Here is a 10,125-nt window from a genome sequence, read left to right as displayed (position 1 = left end):
CCCCCCCCCCCTCCCCGTGGCGCTTTTCACTGCTGCACTTACACTCGCAGCTTCGAGTGAATTATTAAAAGTTCACTCAGGGATTCCCGAGAGCGGCTCGGCCCGCGCGAAAGGAGGATGATTGCAATCACGTCGGCTCGTAAAGTGATCACCAACACGTTTCCAGCTGCATCCCGATGCACACCGAATTGCAGGCCGAATTGCGAGCCACTCTAAAATGCATTGTCTTGGCGGAGGCCGGTTCTTCGCGCGACAAGCGAGATATATCGCGGTAACGTCGAGAGTCCGCCATCCTCCTCTCCGCGTGTACGGACGGAAAAAAAGAAAAGGAGGGGGAGAGAGAGAGAGAGTGAGAAACGATTTACGTCGCGACTTCATTCCTTATTGATCGCACGATCGTTTATGCGCGCGCGTGGCGCGTCAACCTCTTCGGAGTCGAATTGATTAAAATCAGAGAGAGATGATTTGATTTTTTGAAGCGACACGAACGTCTCTTATTCATGAGATGAGATTTCTTCTCTTGTCGTTGGACTTTGTTGTTGAACCTTCTTTTTATTCCCCTGTTTTCCTTCTATTCCTTCTTTAAGTCTTTGCTTTCCCTCTTTACTTTTTTTTTTTAGATTGTCGAAGTTTTTTTTTTGTTTTCCTATTGTCTTTTTCTTTTCTTTTTTTAACTTTTCTTTCTCTTGACTGTTTGTTTCTTTTTTTGAACTTTTTTTATTCTACCGTGAATATTTATTCGCAGTATCGTTCGTTACGTCTTCGTCGACGACGATTGAATTAAAAAGGAAAAAGTGAACCCCGAAGAGGTTAAGCGGTCGTTTAATTTCGTTATATCGCCATGAGCGTTTCTTACGACGAGATTTTCCATCGTTCGGTGAAATTCGCTCGTCGAGAATTCGATTGTCGCCCGCGATCCCTTTCCAAAAAGTCGCCGAGCGTTTCCAAAAGCACGCGCGAAACTGGCGCCACCGAACTTAAATATTTGGCTTCGCGTTGCAAATGCGGCGTCATTAATTCGCACGAGCGGACAAGCGCGCGGAATTCCGTGACGGGCGAATGCATTAGGATGGTTTTACCGCGGTAATTCGATTTCTTCGCGTCGCAATATACAATCCATCCCTTTCGTCCCTTTCAACCCTCTCGTCCCTTTCATCATCCACCTGATAGTGTCCGCGCCAACGTAATTGCGCCAATTATCGCCCGGCCCGTACCGCACCGCCGCCGCCATTTTCAAGTTTCCAAATCTCCAAGCTGTAAACTCTAAGAGCGATTGATGGCGATACGCGATTGATCGTGGCGAGAAATTCGTGATATAATTTCTATAAAACCAGCGATGTTTATTTTTGCGCGAAATTACATTTAATGCGATCGGAACGATTTGCGAGATATATACGTATATTTGCATGACGAAGATAAACGATCCCAGCGAAGAGGAATCGAAAACAAACAACACCGGCTGAAACTTTGATAACGTTTTTCCCCCTCCCCGCGTGTCGCCGCATGTAATTAGAAAGTTATCGCCGTTGAATGCTAAAATTGGGAAAAATAAATGGCGGAGCGCGCGCAAACACTCCAAACTGTTTATTATTTCAAGCGGCGGCTGTGGTGTTGCGCATTATTTCTTCAGAGGATCGACGCATCGGGGGGGGGAGGGGATACTGCTCGGCCTCGAGGGGTAAAGTTTTCAGCGAGCGCACGTGCAAATTTAAGCGACTTAACACGAAACAAAGACGAAGAGTCCTTCGTCGCGCGGCCTCGAAAAAACGAAACTTCCCCGAAATTCGTTCCGCACGCGAATCCTTCAATTTCCAGATTGAATTCTGCCGAGGAAACTTTCCTCTTCCGTTTCCGGCTCGCGTAACTCGATTAATCGACCCACTCGAATCCTCGTCGACCTTCCAAAAGTCGATCGCTGCAACATCCCGGCGCGATGGTGTATCGTCAGCTCATTTTCCCCACTTCTTTCCTCTCTTCCCGTCTCTCTCTCTCTCTCTCTCTCTTTCTCTCACACTACTTTATTATTAATTTTATAATTCAGCGACAGTTTTTTTCTCTCTTTTTGTTAATAATGGTTAAATTCCTATGCTATGCGAACTCTGTGTTACTTTTCACCGGCAAAAAGGGCCGAAATGTTTCGTCGATCTTTAACTCTGACAGTAACAGTTAAGTCTACGTTTCTTTCCCTTACCTCCTCTTCCTCACGCTTTTTGTGCTAGACGCTATACCCCGCTTCTATTCCTCTATTACTCAGAAATAATGAATCGGGTCCATGTGACCTCGCTGCTATTATCGGCCTGATCCAATGAGGTGACTGGTTTCTTGGCAGTCTACAAAGATAATAAATAAAACTAGATGACAAATCTAAATATAAATGTAAGTAGTTCCAAAGAATGCAATAAAAACCACGATTTTTATCATTCTTTTACGCGATGTAGGCCCGAGAGGCCTAGGTATGTTACTAGAATCGCGTGTGCCACTCTCAAGGTTGTCTTACTGTTCAACGTTTAATCAAACCATAATAATCAATTAACTTCGACACTTATGAACCATAATATGCGAGTCATAATAATTAATTAAATACATTGACCCTTATTGACTCGTTCGATTCTTCCTTAATTTCCTTCCCTTTCTCGTTTCTTCCTTTTCCTTAACACTTAGTTCCCTCGACGATCGCACGCGGAATATCTCACAGCAGCGCGCACGACCGGGAAAGCGCTTAAAGCGTAGACCTGGAGGAAGTTATCTGCGCCTCACAGTACCCGCGAGAGATATAGAAGTCAGATGCGGAGATGTTATCGATATCGGCCGATGTGGCCGTCGATTCGGCGATCGGCTTAATCGCACGAGACTGCGAGCGCGCGAAGGCAAGAATTCGGACGCGAAGGAGACCCGTTGAATTTCGTCCGCGATACGTGTCGAGTCTTCTTTCCGCGCGGAGCGCAATTTTCCGCGCGGCGGCAAAGGGTTCAAAGAGGCGACACGTTCGCGCGTCCGACATTAGGAGAAGAGGTTAATACCAATCGGAATCCTCGCGTAATTGATTCCACGTTTTAAGAGCGATCTCCCTCCTCCCGGTCCGCCTCCTCTCATCGTCCTCTTCCGATCCTCACCCTCTCTCTTTTTCCCTTCGCCCGTTCCTACGGCTAGTCNTTTGTTTCCGAGGCGATGAAGGGGAGAACCGGGGGGGGGGGGGGGGAGATGAACGTGATTCGATTTGGCGCATTCCGATTTAAACTTTTTCTCGAATTCGCGAACGCGAGTATCCGGTGACAACTTTGCGCGGGTAATTTCCGTTTGATTAAGGAACCGGAGAAAAAACGTGTTCGACGTGTTTGAAGGTGTGAAGGGGAACGAGGAATCCAATATTCGCGGTGGACGCCGAGTCCGTCGTGGAAAGGGACGGAAGGGAGAAAGGGGGAATTAGAAAATGGCCGGTCGGCCGGCCCAGCGGACTACCTGCCTGCCCACGCCGGCCGGTGAAAGGATGCATTATTTATCGGCGGCTTTTTCTTCCCCGCCGTCGGAATTTATGGCTTTCGTTTGGGCATGAAAGTATACCGGGTGGAAATTGTTTTATATTAATATACAGACGCGCGCGCGAGAGAGAGAGAGAGAGAGAGAGGGCATAATGCGCGCACGGCGGTAAACAAACGCGGCCGACCGTTAAAAAACCGTCTACGCTCGGCCGAAACATTTGGAGGGAACTTTTAAAACACCTTTCGAAGATAAAGCAGACTCCTTCGTTACACGCCAGGCATGTAACGGCTCTTGCCGCAAAAAAGGTATCAGGAGATTTTACTATCTTCGCCGCAACCCCCCCCCCCCTCTCTTTCTCTATCTCTCTCCCTCCCTTATGCGATGTGAGAAAATGTTGGAGCGCCAACTTCGCAAGATTGCGAGATCATAATTTAGTAACAGCCGTGAGGATGTAAAGGCGGGGGAAGACTCGGTGACTAAAAATTCATCAAACTCTCGGCTCTTTCCCTCCGATCCTAATCAAACTTCCCGTCCTCCTCCCGGACTTCCGTGTCGCGCGCTTGATTCCCGGCGAAAGCAATATAACCGTTTTATCTTCCTCACGTAACATCCCGCCGCATTTGTTTCACCAGCTCGATTTTCGGAAAATCGCTCGGACCACGTGGATATCATTGGAAAATATTAAAACGTCCGCGCGGACAGGATCGGAATAAAAGTTGCGAACAATGAGAACGTTAGTGCGCGCGCGTTTGTAGCTGCACGTGATATTTGTTGCGCAAATATATCGGAGCATTTGTAGCCGTGCAGTCGCAATGAAACGCATTCGCGGACTCCCGCTCTTGCGACTATTTGCTCGTGCTTCTTATCAATCGTTCGATGATTGTTCCTCGAGGTCCCCCTGCTCCATTCCTGACGCCCGGCCACTGACTTTAGAACATCCAATTCTGTGCTAAAATAAGATCCACTGGAATTTTGTGTTACTTTGGCACGGGGGATGTGTTAAAAAGTACACAAATGTAATGTTAAATTGAAACGTACTTATATGTATTTTTTTTAAGTGACATAAAATTTCAGTGAGCCGTTCGCAGCGCGACATTCTCTTTACGCGTCGAGCGGTAGTAAAATCGTACCACAAAATTAGGGGTAAAATTTTCTCGACCGAAACTCCTTTCTCGGGAGAATCAAGGTTTCAACGTGATTGAAAATGACGCGGTTCATCGTTCCCGCTATCCGTGCCCTTGTTCGTTGAGGAAGAGATTGAAAGTATTCGGAGATCTCACGACAGAAATTTATTGACGCTTTTGAAGAAGCGAGAGAGGTCCGATTCTCCCCATCAGAGTGCGGCAGTTAACGTTGCTTCGCCTTAACGTGGCTTCGGCCGGCACGGCAGAAGCGTCATTTTTACGGCACCGCCGTCGACGCCGCCGCCTTCGCCGCCGCACAATCCGCCGCACGGCTCGCGTCCGAATCGAGTTATCGTTCGTCCATTCGAGAGTCGGCCATTCGTCAGCCGCCGGAATTGCTTCTCGAAATGGAGCGGCTCCGGTTATAACGGAGTACAGCGCGCGGCGGCCGCGCTATTTGAAAGTCAAATACTCGCGTGGCTGAGGACGGAGGAGACGAAAGGAAAGGAGGAGGAAGCGGCGAAGGGGCTGCTGGCGAAGGTAGCGCCGAGGAGGAGACGTACGGAGGGGGAATCGTAGGGTGGGGGGGAGACATCCCTCGGGAGATCTCAAGACATTTCGTACCATCCTGATATCCTTCGTAGACCGCAGACTTCATCCGATTAACGCGAGCTCCTATAATGCGGCGCGAAGCATCTTGCCAAATTGGCTACGGCTGGTTTAATTAAATCGGAATCAGCTGGCGGGGGCTCGGGGCTTGTAATGGACACGGAGAGTGTCCACGTAGAAAGAGAGAGAGAAGGCGACGGAGAGGGAAGGAGGGGTAACGAGATTTGCACACGACTACGGAAACGGGGCCAGATTTTTCCATAACCGGCCGCACCACCGCCGGCTGCGGGAATTTCCCGTCGATTTTTGCGAACGGCGCGACCGAAATGCGGCGAGCGGAGGTTCTCAGGTGGTGACGTTGACGCGACGCGAGGTCGCGTCGTAGATTTTTCATTAATTCCGCCGCTGCTAAATGAGCTATCCTCCCTCCGATCGTTCCCCGACGACGACGACGGTTCACCCGCGCGGCAATTCTCCGTGGAAATTTTCCGGACGCGCGCGTCGCTCGTCGGCGTTCTTGCTTCTCGTCGCGCCGTGCGAATTTTCCTCCACGACGACTCGAACGTACTCTCTCTCTCTCTCTCTCTCTTTCGTCGCGACTTTTCAATTTTCGACACATCAAGCGCGTCCGCGCCCCCTCCTTCCTTCCTCGGAGAGGGTAAATTTCCGTTGAGGGAAGAAAGAGGAAAAGAGAAACGTCAACTCAACATCCACGCCGGGCATGGCGAGGTTTAAAGGTTCGCCCTTTGAGACGCGCGCAATTTCGTAGTTCAATTGAGCGGAATCCCTTAACTTTCAATCGCCGCGAGCTGAGGAGGTATTAATATCGCAACTTCGAAACAATGGCCATTCTTCTTACTTAGCGCGGGCTCCGCCACCTATGGCGGGTAGGTCGGCTGGGAAAGCCGATAGTTCGGGAACACTCCGGACATGCGCACTTTGTTTATATTGTTTGTATTGCTGTAAAATATACGTCGTTACGGGCACTAAATCTGCGAAAATTTACGCGAGCGGGCACCTAAGCGTTGTTCGCCGGTCATGCTGTTACAACTCGGCCAATGCCGACGGCAATTTCACACGACAAACGAACGTAACTGGCCCCGATCAATTTGCAAGAGAGACGAGACGGTGGTATTGTCAAGCGCTCTCGCGGAAAATGATTTGCCCCTCCGCATCGTACGAACTGCCGAGTTCGCGCGTCGGCCCGTCAAACGACGTGCACTATCGGCGAGACGAAATTTCGCTTCCGCATTAATAACCCCGGAAATTCCGTGGAACTTGAAGAGGATCAATGAAGAACCTCGGGGTGTAACGATTGTTCGCAAGGCTGTTGTCTTTCCACGCTGCGAGTGGTTACTTCGCTTGCTGTTTTATTGAGGCCAGTAAAGAAGGCTGTATTTCGAGTCAAAATTTGTCGAGTAAAAATCTGGACGCTCTTATATGGTCAGGTTGCGTTTCACTTATATGGCTGATAAAAGTCTATTTAACGTCACCGACGCTTATTAACTTCTCTCTTGAATCTGTGACTCCGCAGATTTAATTTTAATGCCACTTTGAGCGAGCTATTTTAACGCTGAAACAACGAAAACGAAAATTTAAGACATTACCGGAGCTAAAGTAAGAATAAATTGTATTGGGACTGAAATTGAATTTATTTTGCTATTTTAGTTCCCATTGTGTCAAGGAATTTTTCGAGTGTTTTCACTTGCAATTCCATGCGTTCCATACTTGGTATGAAATACCACTATGAGCATTAGCGTATACTCTTCCTCTAGGAAAGAAACCTTCAATAAGGTAAACCTTTTCTTCCGTCGTTCCGAGGTCACTCATTTTTCCACGCACGTTCTTGCTTCGAAGATGGTTAGAATAAAACTGCGGAGTCCCAGGTACAAGACTACAGACAATAGAACCCCTATATAAGTCGTTGAGGAGGGAAGAACGCATTTAGTTTCAGCAACTTCCCGTGGGACACCATGTATATCATCACAGAGTCTTGCATTGCCATTTTTGTGTTATAAAGTTATTATTATTATATAAAAATGTCCGGGTCAGCGTAGAATTAAAATTTTAACGAAGAATATGATCGCGTGACTTGCGTTATTGAGATATATCGTCGAGCACGTTTCCTCTCTCTCTCTCTCTCTCTCTCTCCTTCCGTGAATTTATATTTATGATAAAATCGCCGGGCACGGAAAGAGAGGCGCGCAGATTGCAGCTCGTTAAGGAAGTGGAAGAGCGTCAATACGGCGTCCAATTATCGACCTTGATATTTAAGACTCCTCCGGAGGCAGGCGGAGGATCTTCGGGATTGACGGAAATTAAGGAAACTTCTCTCCTTTTAAAGGATGCAGGAGGATCCGCATCGTAAACCGAATAAATACACGGTAAATTAACATCACACCTATACAGGGTGATTCCAGCGACTTGAGCGAGAAGTATCTCATCTCATATATTTTTTTCACGTACTACGTATATAAATAAAATATAATAAAATATGAATATATGTAGCAATTGGTGAAGTGGACGTCCGAACCTCGGATCGTCGTTTTAATTGATTAATTCGTATTTTCTCGCAATTAGCGGAATCACTTAAAAATCGGGCGAACGCATTCGGCCGTGACGGGCGCCGATTTTTTTCTAAAATTAACGAACAAAGCAGCTATAATCGAGCCCGTTCGCAGCGATTGGTGGGCGCGCGACACGCTCAGCGGGTTTGTTTAAACGAACCGACAGCACCAGGTGCGAGCGTGTAGAGTTCGCGCGCAGATTATCGTAAAATTATCGTGCGAATGAAAATAACGCTAATTAATGACGACACTGATAGCGTGACCCACGGGGTATTGTTATTAACGTGCATTTGATAATGCACGTAAATGTTTTTGCCGATTATTTCGTTCCGAGGACGCAACCTATCTTTGAGAGAGAGAGAGAGAGAGAGAGAGAGAGAGAGAGAGAGAGAGAGCGGATTTGGGCTCGCGCGTAAACACGAAATTATTATTTACCATTATTTGTCCCCCCACCCGTGTCCTGCAATCAATCCGTCCGCTTAATTGGCGAAAAATTAATTAAGTTTGAATTAAACGACTAATTTCATTTGACGAATTAAAAGGGAATTTGGATTTGTGTGTTGAACTTAAATTTGCACGGATTTTAATGCAATATTCAGAGCGGGGTTCAATGTTTGTCCATGCTACTAAATTAAATTCGCACGAAGCATGGCGAAGGGGGAAGGTGGGCGGCGAGACGAATTAAATTTCACGTTGACCTAAACGCGCTTCGACGGGCGGCGTGAATTAGCCGCGAGCTGTCAACCGCGAATCTGGAATTAGCTTCGCTCGTTGTCTCAGGATATCGACTTTGCGCGACCGATTTTGTTCTCTCAGTCTCTCCTCTCTCTCTCTCTCTCTCTCTTCTCGGTGAATCGCGAAGTCCGCGACCCGCGCGATTATTCTCACCCACGCCGACGACGACGGTGATTTTCGACCGTCGAACGTGTCAGCGCGACTAATCGCGCATCAACCGGCTAAATGATTTCATCGGCACTCGTATTCGCCCGAGCGAAATTTATTTGTTTAGCGGGATCACGCGGATACGAATGGTTTCCGTGGGCGAATCAGAGGTCGCCGGGGCGTCGCGAACGCCCCGCAATCGAAACTGTAACTACGCGAAACTCCGTCACGGTGGCGGCGGCGTCCCGACGCGATTCGTCCCGTCACGCGTGGCATACGCGACAACTAACTTTAATCTATATATCAGAGCGTGATTTCGCTCGTCCGTCNCCCCCCCCCCCTCCTCACGACCCGTTTCGTCCAACAGCCGGCAACTCCGCCGATCGATTCGAACTTCGTATATTATCATTTATTCGGATCCGATTATTAGTACGTCGGATTCGCTGCGCGATTTATTCCCGAGATAAATCCCTCCCGTTCGATGATTATTTAATTTGCAATACAATTCCGTCGGAAGCCGTCTATCCGTCCTATCGTCACGCGCACACAGAGGAGATCGGCCCTGCGGAAGGGCAGACTTGCCGATCGTATTGCTTGTGTATTTATTGGGGGAGCAACTGTGGGAAAGGGAGCGCGAAACGCTTGCTTTTGGAACGTGGATACTTTCTCGGAGATTCGTTAATTCGGTAACACCAACCCTTTATTCTGGGTCCGTGCCCTTAACTCTACGTCTCGGAGACGTCTGATAGTTAAATTCGCTGGTTTTATTTCAACGCGTGGCACTTTTTTCCTTCAGTATTCTGCGTTCAAGTAACGATCACTTTAATCCAAGTGAAATAATTACTCCGATACTCCTTAGCGAATATTAACCTCAATGTAGCACTCTTTTCTTCTAGTGTCGATCGACACGTTGAATTTCTTTTCTCTGATTCGAACGTTGTCTTAACCAAGTATAAATAAATATTACAAATGTTACTGCGAATTCGCAGCGGAAAGAAATCCTGCCATATTGACAGACATTGCATATCGTTATGTCAGTTAAAAATTGTTCACTTAAAAATCGCCAAGTATATTTACGTCACTTTAAAGCGAGCTCTTGACTTTAATAGATTCATCTCGGAAGAAATTAAAGTCGGAAGATATGGCAGGTTAACACGTTCGATATCAGTTCGATATCGTGGCGTTGACATTTAAATGGCTGGTGTGCAAGCTTCGGCACGTCATTTGAGCGACAGGCGATCGCGGAGTAACATTGAGGTTAGACAATTTGCCTGATCCTTTTGATTCGTAATTTCTTTAAAACGATCAGAGCTATAGTCATTAAAATCAAAACCAACAGCACGTACGGTTTCAGAATAGCACGTAACTGAAGTGGCGGCGAACGTGTTATAAAAGAGCCAAGTCCGATTTCGGAACAGCCGAATGAACGTTCCCGGAACTCCCGTCATCCTCCTACGATCGAT

At 47.6% G+C, this 10,125-nt stretch overlaps 1 protein-coding gene across 7 annotated transcripts in view; it reads right to left on the bottom strand.

Annotated features, from left to right (window-relative positions):
- Positions 1–10,125, bottom strand: part of LOC106746598 — a 230,760-nt gene that overhangs the window by 118,782 nt on the left and 101,853 nt on the right. For 3 of the 7 annotated variants that reach the window (XM_014623382.1, XM_014623395.1, XM_014623387.1), the window contains one exon: positions 2,192–2,330. The exons of the other annotated variants lie outside the window; for them this stretch is intronic. The gene's annotated coding sequence lies outside the window, so the exon portion shown is untranslated. The remainder of the gene's footprint in view (positions 1–2,191; positions 2,331–10,125) is intronic. 7 annotated transcript variants of the gene reach the window in all.

Source organism: Dinoponera quadriceps, unplaced genomic scaffold, assembly GCF_001313825.1.
Source record: "Dinoponera quadriceps isolate SergipeBrazil2010 unplaced genomic scaffold, ASM131382v1 scaffold192, whole genome shotgun sequence".
In the NCBI taxonomy this organism is placed as follows: domain Eukaryota; kingdom Metazoa; phylum Arthropoda; class Insecta; order Hymenoptera; family Formicidae; genus Dinoponera; species Dinoponera quadriceps.
The sequence above is the reverse complement of the archived record's forward strand: the minus strand, read 5'-3'. Positions and strand labels throughout refer to the sequence as shown.